We start from the raw sequence: 12,107 nt of genomic DNA on the forward strand, positions 1-12,107 counted from the left end.
TGTGGGCACTCATTGTCCATTACTCTCAAGCCTCTGGAAGAGACTGCAAGACAAGACATCTGTCAAGACACTGAATTTACAAAAATGTGAGTATACAAGCTAATGTGTCTGTTTTTCTCCTTGCAGTCTGTAATCATTTCTGTCTCTTTGTTACAGCATTCTTCACCATGGCCTCTAGCCCTGAGAACACAGGACAGGATTCTGAAGTGAGTACCTTTCCAACTGATTGGTAAGTATCACTGTACATATGTGCCAAAATCATGTTTTTTCTTTTACAGAACATTTCATCAAGTGCAGAGGAGCAGAACGAGCAGAGGGAGGCACAAGTACCGGTGGCATGTAAGTTTTTTGTTTTTGCTTTCCGCGAGTGTTAATAGTTTTTCTGGCCTTTTTTTTGTTTTTCATCTTTTTTTTCCTTGCTTATCTTTCCAACATTAATGTTTTTATTTCATTTATAGATTCCACAATGGGAAGAGGACTACATCGACAATGACCTCCTGATCTCACTTGTTCAGGAGAGAGTTGCCTTGTGGGACACCTGGGAGCGAGACCACTTGGACATGGTGGTGATTCGGCGGCTGTGGAATGAGGTGGCCCAAGCGCTGATGGATGACTGGACAACGCTACGACACGAGTCAGAAAGGATTTACGTAAGTATTGCAATGTGGTCTGTGAACCTGTAAACTCCTGCGAGTTTCTCGCATCACACACGGTTGTGTTACCCTGGCCTAAAGTGCATTGTTTAACCCTTTTTTTATCCCCCTTCACAGTGAACAAAGTCAGAACCCGTTGGCGTTCAATGAAGGATCGCTTCAACAAGGACCTCAGACAGGAGAACTAGGTTCGCAGTGTTGGTGCAGCAAGGATCAGGAAATATAAGTATCACCGGATGCTGGCTTTCCTGAGGCCTGTCCTTGCTCAGAGAATGTAAGTATTTTTGTGTTGTCTTCCCTATTCTGAATTTCTCTATTCCACAGGGGTTGGCGCTTGTACAATTGTAATTTTTTTGTAGTAATGTTTATCTTTTCTTTTCACAGAACCTGGAGCAGCAACCTTGAACCTGAATCATCCTCTGGAGCGGTCCTTCAGCGAACAGCCTTGGAGCAGTCCCAGCCATCCACCAGTGAGGCAGCAAGTGGGCCGGCATCACATTCTGGAGAACAGCAGCTGGTCCAACAGGTTTTCCCCTGTCCCAGGCCTCCTCCAACTCTTTTTATGTTGGGTCTTCCCAACAACGGCAGAAGGCCTCGGACAGGACACTCTTGCCCGAGTTTCTACACTTGAGCTCGGTTTTCCAGGATGGCATGAAGTCGTTGGTAGATAGACTGGATAGTGGTTTGAACCATATTGACACACTTTTCCAGTCTACCCACTAGCGCCTTGACCGTCTGGAAGCTGACATCCAGAGACCAGCACATCATCGACTGTCTCAATTTTGAGATTAATTGCTGTCCCTAAAATGCACCATTTTGAGACAAGAATACCAAAGGCACACTCAACAGTTCTTCGTGCCCTGGTCAGTCGGTAATTAAAAATCCTTTTTGTGTGGTTCAAGTCCCGACTGAAGTATGGTTTCAGTAGGTTTCCACACATCTGAAAGACCTCATCACCAACCACAACAAATGGCATTGGCGGGCCTTGAGTGTTGGGAAGAGGTCATGGGAATGGGAAATTAAAATTTTTTCTATACAACCGTTGGCCCATGTCAGAGTTTTTAATGGTCTGGGAGTCATTTCCATGGCCAAAAGAACCAAAGTCCATGGCAATAAATCTACAGTCTGCAGCTGCAATGGCCATGAGCACTACTGAAAAGTATTTTTTATATTTAAAGTACTCGTATCCGCTTCGAGCCAGTTTGGTAATCCGAATATGTTTAACATCCACTGCTCCCAAACAGTTGGGGAAATTACACATTTCCCAGAATTTTTCAGCAGTTTCCTGCCAGATTTCTGTGGTGGGTAGGGGCATAAATTCTTGATGAAGAACATCCCACAAAGTCCAGCAAATGTCTACAACAATCCCAGAAAGGGTGGAAAGGCAAATCCAGAACTGGAAATACAGCGATGATAGGCTCTCTACAGTAGCCAGGAATCTGCCAAACAGAGAAAGAAATAAAATATTATGAATAATATTTATGACAGGGGTTTGGAAAAGAAAAAAGAAAAAAAAGCTAAGGACATTGCACAACAATAGTAATTATGACAGACATTTAGTTTTAAATTTTACGCACCTTAGTGTCACCAGCAGGCGTTCCTCAGCTGGAATCACTACAGAGCTGGGTGTCCTGCCTGCTGATGCCTCCTCATACATGACCCAGCAAATCCCTGAAGCTCTCTTGAGACATCCTCGTGTAATCAAAATATTTATCCGGGTTTTCACGGAGCTCACTGAATAAGGCGTGGTAGGCTCCACGGCTCTCCCGGACTTCAAGAATGGGGTGTTGCCAAAAGTGCCGACGCCATCTTCTCCGTCTTTTTCTTTTACGTTCTTGCTCACAAGCAAAGGCAAAGGCAAGAAACAATTTGATATCCAAATCCAGTTTAAAATAGAAACTCTCCTTGCAGTTATCCATCTTGACACAGGATACAGGATCAAACTCTGAGGATTTCAGCCCTACAAGGGTCTATATAACAAAATCTCATGAGACACACTCATTGGGCTTGGTTTGTGTCCCAGAAAATCTCCTGGAAAAATTTTCCTTATGGGAAGCATGCGCATAAAAACGCAAACGCATACAAAAACGCATACGAATGCATAACAAAGCAACATTTTTTGAAGTCTTGCGCAAGATGATGCGGCTAAAAACGCTGTGTTTTTATGCGTTAACATACTTTTTTGCATGCGTTCAAGGTTGCGGACCAAACACTGCAGACTCAACTGCAAATGTGAACCTAGCCTTAGTTGGAGGCCTTAAACATCCCTTCCGAATTCCAGCATGTTGAAGCAGCCGTGTCTTCTCCAGAGACTTCCAAGACAGTTTGCTTAGTTCGAGATCTAGTCCCCAACTCGCAGCTCCACCACGTTTTGTTGGCAATCCGAAGCTCTGTTGTTGGTTCATCAATCCGTGCCGGCTACATTTTGAACTTCTTCTGCACCACTTCCCGTTGGACTGAGCAAAAGTGGCACTCAGGACCGGATTGCTAATCTGTGAGTGGATGGGGTATTGTGAGGCAGGGGGGACAGTGCACTGGGGATCAATGTGAGAGGATGGGGGTATTGTGAGGCAGGGGTGACAGGGCACGGGGGAGTGAATGTAAGAGGTTGGGGGTAGAGTTGAGAGAAACGGGTCGGGCATATTCAAAAGTCGGGTTTCATGAAACGAAACCCGACCATAGCGTGAGGTCGGCCACGAGGTCGGCGACCAGAGCACCAAAGTCGTGTTTCAAAAGATGCTTCCAGCGCCCTTTTTCAGCCAAAGATGGAGGACGCACACTGTGGGCAACGCGATGACATAGGCATCGGTCACCACCATCTTTGAGAAGGGCATGCAAGTGATTGGCTGGCTTTGTGTGGCATCACAGGGGCTATTAAAGGGCGTGAACACCGACCGCCATCTTACTTATGCCGATCTTAGCATAGGGAGAGCTGCTGCTGCTGATTCTGTAGGGAGAGCGTTAGGCACGGAAGAAGAACCAAAAAAGCTGCTTCTGCTGTTAGCGATTTCCACTTACAACACAACACTTTGTGTGCAGTGACAGGGGAGGCTCTATTTTTGTGCATCAGCTCTGTTGGTTATTAGGCTGCCTTATAAGGCTCCCTGATAGCTGCATTGCTGTTTGCACACTGCTGTGCAAACTGCTTTTTTAAAAGCAAAAATACTTTTCTTCCTCTTTTCTGAACAGTTACCAAGCGTTCATTTTTCCACCCTTTTGTGTGTGTACTGTGCAGCAGTCCTGCTTGTTAGGCTGCCTGCATCCATACTTGGACTGAGAGCATCATTGTCGGGATCCTCAAATCTCTAGTGAGATCCAAATTCTCACCAATCCTATAGACACCCTCCACCCCTGTCATTCACCATCCAATTTCAGCCTTTTACATTGAGGTGTAATCTCTATTGGGCCAGAGACAATAGTTCTGTGCCCTCAAACCTATAGTGAGATTCAAATTCTCACCAATCCTATAGACACCCTACACCTTGTCATATACCATCCAATTTCAGTCTGTTACATTGAGGTGTAATCTCTCCTGGGCCAGAGACAATAGTTCTGCATCCTCAAATCTCTATTGAGATTCAAATTCTCACCAATAGTAGATACACCTTCTACCTTGTTTTACAGTACCATATAGCTGGTGGTATTTTGGGTACATTTTCACAAAAATGAGCAATTATGGTGGAAGACGCCATGGAAGTGGGTGGGGGTTGCCAGCTGTTCCCGATGGTGGTGGTGGTGGTGTTGGATTTGTTGGTAGTGGCAAAAGCACAATAGCACCTAAGGCAGGAGGTGATGAGCCTGCGTCATCATCTGGCTCCACAAGGCCTCGAAGGCCCTCTTTTCTGGGAGTAGGTAAACCACTTTTAAAGCCGGAGCTTCAGGAACAAGTTTTGGCTTACATTGCTGACACAGCCTCCAGCTCTCTCGCCTCCTCTTCTGAAGTTTCAAAAAATAAAAGCACGGAGTCATAATTGGAGGCTCCTGGTCAGGAACAACACCTTTCCTTGTGTCCTTCACCCCTACCAAAAGTGAAGGATGTGGCAAGCCACACTACCGATTACTCCATGGAGCTCTTTTCACATACCATACCTGGGTTAGCAAGTCAAATCGTGAATTCCCCAGTCCAAGATGAATCTGACATGGAGTGCACTGATGCACAGCCACTGCTAGATTTTTCTGCTGGTACATTCACTCAGAGCACTACATTGTCTCCGCAGTGTACTGAGGCAGAATCAGACACTGATGAAACTCAGGTGCCCCTTCCCGCATACTATACCACCTTACACGGTGACACAGAGGAAGGTGCACATGAAATTGAAGAGGAGGTGATGGATGACCCAGTTGTTGACCCAGATTGGCATCCATTGGGGGAAGAGGGTGCGGCTGCCAATAGCTCTGAAGAGGAGGAGGAGGATCCACAGCAGACAACAACATCACAACAGCTGTTATCTGGAAGGACCGTAGCAGTCCAAAAACGTGTTACAAAAACCAAAAGAGTAGCAGGACAGCTTGGCCAGATGGTCAAATTAGCACAGCGTGCAAGGTTTCAAAATGTCTTCCATAGTAGGAAGAGTGCAGTGTGGCACTTTTTTTTAACAAAATCCTAATGATCAGGCAAAAGTTATCTGTAGGAAGTGCGCAAAGACCTTTAGCCGAGGGAAAAATCTGAGAAATTTGAATACCAGTTGCATGCTTAGACATTTAACCACCATGCACTTGCAAGCGTGGACGGACTACCAAACCTCACGTACCACATGTGCACCTGCTCCGAATGAAGGTAGTCAGCAATGCTACATCGCTTCCCCCACTGTAAGCCCACCGGTTAGCACACCACCAGCAGCAAATGTCGAGGTGTCATCGCAAGGCCAAAGCAGTCATGGAATCACAATGTTATTGCTACGAAAGACTGAATCTAGGCCATCAGCAACACCACCAACACCATCACCATTACCAAACCTCTCTCAGTCCGCCATGTCCACCGCTAGTTCCACCATATGCAGCTCTCAAGTCCAGCTCACCCTACCAGAGACTCTGAGTAGGACAAGAAAGTACTCATCCTCTCATCCGCGTACACTGGCTTTGAACGCCCACATTGCCAAACTACTCTCGATAGAGTTGATGCCCTACTGGTTGGTTGAAAGCAAAGCTTTCCACAAGCTCATGGCTTACGCAGTACCACGCTATGACCTACCCAGTCGGCGCTTCTTTTCGCGAAAAGCCATCCCAGCCCTCCACGTGCATGTGAAAGACCGCATTGTCCATGCACTCAAGCAATCAGTGAGTGGAAAGGTGCACCTCACAACAGATGCATGGTCCAGTAGGCATGACCAGGGCCGTCACGTGTCCATCACTACGCACTGGGTTAATGTGGTGGATGCAGGGTCCACAGGGGACAGAGGCGGTGGGACAGTGCTGCCTAGCCCACGGTATAGGAAACAGTTGGCTGTAGGCGTTCTACCCTCCTCATCCTTCTCCTCCAGAAGCGAAAGCTCGTCCACAGAGCGCAGTCGCATGAGCACTCCATCCGCAGCTGCCAGTGTTGCACACGAGGTGTCCCACTATCGAACAGCTAGTGGTAAGCGTCAGCAGGCTGTGTTAAGATGATGTGTTTGGGCGACAACAGACACACTGCGGAGGTACTGGCCGACTACTTTCAGCGACAAACTGAGTCATGGCTGGGCAGTCTACATCTTGAGGCAGGCAAGGTAGTTAGTGATATTGGCAGGAATTTTGTGGCAGCCATAGCCCTTTCAAAACTCAGACACAAACCTTGCCTGGCTCACGCCTTGAACCTGGTGGTGCAGTGCTTCCTCAACAATTATCTGGAGTTAACAGTCCTGCTCCATAAGGTGCGAAGACTGTGCTCGCACATCCGCCGGTCGCCCGTACACTCCAGTCGTATGCAGAAGCTGCAGCGATTGCTCCACCTTCCCAAGCACCGCCTAATTATCGACGTTGCAACAAGGTGGAACTCCACCCTGCACATGGTTCATAAGCTGTGCGAACAGAGGCAGGCTGTATTTCATTTGTGGGAGGATACACGGGCAGGCAGTTTGCGGGCAGACATGGAGTTGTCTGGTGTGCAGTGGTCGAAGTTGAAAGACCTCTGTAAAGTCCTTCAGTGTTTTGAGGAATGCACACGGCTGGTAAGTGCAGACGACGCCATCATAAGCATGAGCATCCCACTTATGCGTCTGCTCATGCAAACTTTGATGCACATTAAGGAGCAGGCGTCTGCAGCCGAGGAGGAAGTCGAGGAGGGAAGCCTTGATGACAGATAGCCATTGTCTACTCAGGGAAGTCTCGTGGACGAGGTGGAGGAAGAAGAGGAAGAGGAGGAGGATGATGGGGATGATTATTTTGGGGAGGAGGATGCTTCTCAGGGGGCAAGAAAAAATGTTGGCGTGGCTAGGTCAGGTACAGGGTTTCTGCATGACTGGAGGGATGTGGATTTGTCAGAAAATGCCCCTCCAACCAGCACTCTCAGTGCATCATTGACACCTTGAACATTGGCCCACATGTCTGATTATGCTTTAAAGATCCTAAAAAGGGACCCCTGCATTGCCAAAATGATGAACGATGACGACTACTGGTTGGCCAGCATCCTGGATCCACGCTATAAAGGCAAATTCCAAAACATCATGCCACAGGAGAACCTAGAGCTAATATTAGCTAACAAACAAGCAACTCTGGTAAACCGTTTGTTTGAGGCATTCCCTGCACACAGCGGCAGTGATGTTTTTCCAACGAGCCATAGGGGGCAACATGGAAGAGGTGTTCGTGGTGCACACAGGCGAAGTGGCGTTGGACACAATGGTTTCATGACCATGTTGTGGACTCATTTTTCAAGTACCGCTCACACGACTGGAAATACTGCATCGATCGAAAGTGACAGGAGACAGCAGTTGTCAACTATGGTAGCAAACTACTTCTCCTCCCATATCGATGTTCTCCCTCACCGGTCATTCCCCTTTGACTATTGGGCCAGTAAACTTGACACCTGGCCTGAATTGGCACAATATGCCTTACAGGAGCTCGCTTGCCCTGCTGCTAGTGGGTTATCTGAACGAGTCGTCAGTGCTGCTGGATCAATCCTGACAGAAAAAAGGACCTGTCTGTCGACCCAAAATGTTGATGATCTAACCTACATTAAAATGAACCATGCATGGATTTCAAAGGATTTTGTCCCACCCTCCCCTGCTGACACGTAGGTTGCCAGAAAAATGGCTTGCTTTTGTCCTCCTCTTCCGCGGACTTCTCCAATTACTCCATTTGCAGCTGCTGAATGTCCAACATCAACATATGCCAATTTTTCCACCTCCCTAACTGGGCTGCCTCCCCCCACACGGCCGAGGTCACCACTTGGCACACGCACCCATGCTAGTGCCATTGCCCTGGACAGGTGGGTGGGCACACTCTTTGGCAACAGCACTGGCACAAGGTCCCTCATAGTAGAATCATGTGTCTCTGACGGTGGGGGTGCACACCCGCCGTCAGACACACCAGGGTACTATGAGGGGCCCTGTGCCAGTGCCGTCGCCAACGAGTGGGCCTCCCCTGCTTGCTCAGGATCACAGCACTTTCAAAGTTGAAATACTTACCTCTCCCTGCTCCACTGTCGTGACGTCTTCTGTGTTTCCTGACAGTGACATTCTGGTCAGAGAGCGCGATGACATCACATCTGTACGCCCTCTGCCTAAACAGTCCAAGTGCAGTGAGATGGAAGATGGGGATGACGAGGAGTCCAGACTAGTACAGGGATTCCCTAGCGAGGAGACTTATTTCATTGTTTTCAATGTTGGGACAGCTATTTTTGGGGAGCGCTATACTCTGGAGAATGATATATGAGGCCCACCATACACTGGAGCATTCCAAAGGTGGACATCAGACACTGCAGCAGCATTTACAGGGCCCATTATGCACTGGAGCATTAGAAATGGGGCCCATTATATATGGAGCATTATTTGGGCCCATAACACAGTGGAGCTTCATCCATGGGGACCAACATATACTGTAGCATTATGTGGAGCTCATCATATACTGTTTCAAACATTATATGGGACCAATGATTCTGTATGGAGAAGTATATCGGCCTCATTACTCTGTATAGCGCACTATGCGGTGGCCATAATACTGTATGGAGTAATATACTGTCCGTTTTTGGAGGTACTGGAGAATTTAATATGGATATCAGTCATGAGTTGTAAGAAGTGAAGTATTTTTCATTGTACTATACCGCTATTTTTCTGCCGTATCAGAGGATCATGAATTGTGGCATGTGTTAAAAGAGCCCATTGACACTCTTTGGCCCCGGGCTCACAAAAATCTGGAGCCAGCCCTACCCCCCCACAAATTTAGCCAAATAACCCCAAGTTTTCAATGCCTAACTATTATTATAAATTAAATTAAGGTTGACAAGCTTAAGTAGTAAGAATTGATGTTTTGGGCATTAAAATGGGCACTGTAGGTGTGTTTCCTGTCCTCCACTCCCTGCCGACCTTTCATATGATACCCATTATATATGGAGCATTATATTTGGCCCATTCTGTTTGGAGCAATATATAGGTTCCATCATATACGGTATGGAGCATTATATAGGGCCCATTCTGTTTGGAGCAATATACGGGGCCCATCATATACTGTATGGAGCATTATATGGAACTTATTCTGTATGGAGCTTTATATTGAGCCCATTATGTATGGAGCAAGGTATATGGCTCATTATACTGTATGAAGTATTATATGGGGTGCAATACACTGTTTGGAGCATTATATGGGGCTCATTATTCTGTATGAAGAAATATATAGGGCTCATTATTCTGTGTGGAGCATTATGTGGGGCTCATTATTCTGTATGGAGAAATATATAGGGCTCATTATTCTGTATGGAGCAATACATGGAGCTCATGTGGTACCCATAATACTGTATAGAGCAACATATGGGCTTATTATTCTGTATGGAGCAATATATGGGGCTCATTATTCTGTATGGAGCATTATATGGGGTTCATTATACTGAATGGAGAAATATATGGGGCTTATTATTCTGTATGGAGCAAAATATGGGGCTCAATATTTTGTATGGAGCAATATATGACGCTCATTATACTGTATGGAGCACTATATGGTGCCCATATTACTTTATGGAGGACTTCTGACCTATTGTGCAATGTACAATAGTTATCACTCATGTAATGTAAGGCATTGCAGTATACCTATATTTCTCTGCTTTATCTGTGCATTATGAATTGTGGTACGTGTTAAAGGGGTACACTGAGACTCTTGTCACCCAGGGCCCACAATAACCTGGAGCTGGCCCTGTATGCACTGTACAGTACCACTCCTTCTGTCCTGTTGTCGAAGAGGTGACATTGGACTTTGGGAGGGTCAATATTGGTTTAGTAATTTCATTATTACTATCCAAAAAAAAAAAAAATATTGGAAAAGCTGTTTAAATGGATTATCCCAAGTAATCCACTCTCCTCTGGATAGGGGATAACTTTCCAATTGCTGGAGATCCGACTGCTGGAACCCCATGATCCTGAAAATTAGAGCTCTGTAGAGCACAATGTAAATGCAACCGTGGTCAATCATACGCACCGTGGCGCCATTCAAATGTGGTTCTTCAAATATCTCCTTTTTGGAGAGTGGGGGGCACGACAAAGTAAAGCAAAATTCACTGATCGGGGGTGGGGAGTGTTATTGTTTGTGGGCTGGTGGGGTTTGTGTGGCAGGGCTGCTTTTTTTGTCCCAGTCCGGCCCTGGTGGCGTTCCTTATGTTGCATCTTGGAGGTGAGGCCCTGGCGTGGTTGAACCTATTATGGGAGAGAGAGGATCCGATCATCTCTAATTTGCCTGCATTCTTGGAAGCTTTTCGCAAAGTGTTTGATGAACCCGGGTGAACCACTTCTACAGAGTCCGCTCTTCTCTGTTTACGTCATTCCAATTCTTCTGTAGGGCAATATGCATTCGCACTATGTTGTCTGAACTCAGATAGAATAATGAACCTTTGGTGGCGACATTCTGGAAGGGGCTTTCCGGAGATATTAAGGATGAGCTAGCTGGTCGAGACCTACCAACTACCTTCGACAACCTGATCTCCCTTGCCATTCGTATAGAACTCCACATCCATGAGCGTGCTAGTGAGGTTGCACATGAAAGAGAACTGCGGTGCCTGGCACCGTCTTTTCAAGGACCGCCTGTTCCTTCACCCTCCCTTGTCAAGGACTCATCTGAACCAATGCAAATCGACCACTTTGCCCTTGCTATACAGCGACTGAGGGATTGTCGCGCTAAAGGCCAGTGCTTGTATTATGGAGTTATGGGTCACTCCATTTGAGTCTGCCCGGTGAGACCGGAGAAGCTCCAGCATCTAGGGGCGGTAGGAGAGGCCTCTCTAGACGGAAAGGACATCTCTCTACCCCTGACCCTTACTGTGGCCGTGACAAACCACAGTGGGTGAATCCCAGTTTGTTGAGTCAGCGTATTTGGATTCCGGGGCAGCAGGAAATTTTATCCTTCAGGCTGTAGAGGATCTGCTCCAAATCCCAGTTCTTCTGCTCCAGAACCTCTTAGCAATAACATCTGTCGATGGAAGAATTCTTCGGGAGATGGTTCGTCTGGCTACTGAGCCGCTTGAGATCTGTATTGGGATGCTTCATATGGAGAGGATGGTCTTCTATGTTCTTTCACACAAGTCTCATGCCTTTCTCTTGGGCCTACTATGTCTATGACAGCACAAACCTGTGTTGACCTGGAGAACTGGAGAGGTACTTGGCTGGGGACATTCAGCGGCTAAGGCCCCGTCTAGTCCGACATCGCTGCCTGGTTTGCAGTCTGCTTATTGATCCTTCGCCAATGTATTTGACAAGGAGGCAGAGACTTTGCCCACTTGATTCCCGGATCTACACCCTCTGTCCCCAGCTGAGACTCAAGCTATGTCGGACTACATTCAGGAGAATTTTGCCAGGTGGTTCATTCAGAAATCCTCCTCTCCTGTTGGGGCCGGGTTTTTCATTGTTAAGAAGAAGGATGAATCACTCCGACCCTGTATAGACTATCAAGGTCTCAACCAGATCACGGTGAAAAATAAATACCCTATCCCACTGATTCCTGAGTTGTTTGACCGATTAAGAGCTGCCAGGATCTTCACTAAATTGGACTTAAGAGGTGCCTACAATCTAATCCGCATTTGCCAGGAAGATGAATAGAAGACGGCTTTCCACACCAGGGATGGACATTATGGATACCGAGTGATGCCCTTCGGTCTCAGTAATGCTCCAACAGTTTTTCAAGAATTCGTCAACGACATCTTCCGGGACCTGCTTTTTTTCGATATATTGGTATTTTCCCCGTATCTGGCCCCCCATAGACGAGCAGTTCGGAAAGTTCATTAGTTCTTCGGCGTCTTAGGGAGAATCGTCTCTATACCAAGTATGAGAAATTCGTTTTTGA

Source organism: Dendrobates tinctorius, unplaced genomic scaffold (genome assembly GCF_039654945.1).
Source record: "Dendrobates tinctorius isolate UK_male_01 unplaced genomic scaffold, ASM3965494v1 ptg000019l, whole genome shotgun sequence".
NCBI classification, from domain to species: domain Eukaryota; kingdom Metazoa; phylum Chordata; class Amphibia; order Anura; family Dendrobatidae; genus Dendrobates; species Dendrobates tinctorius.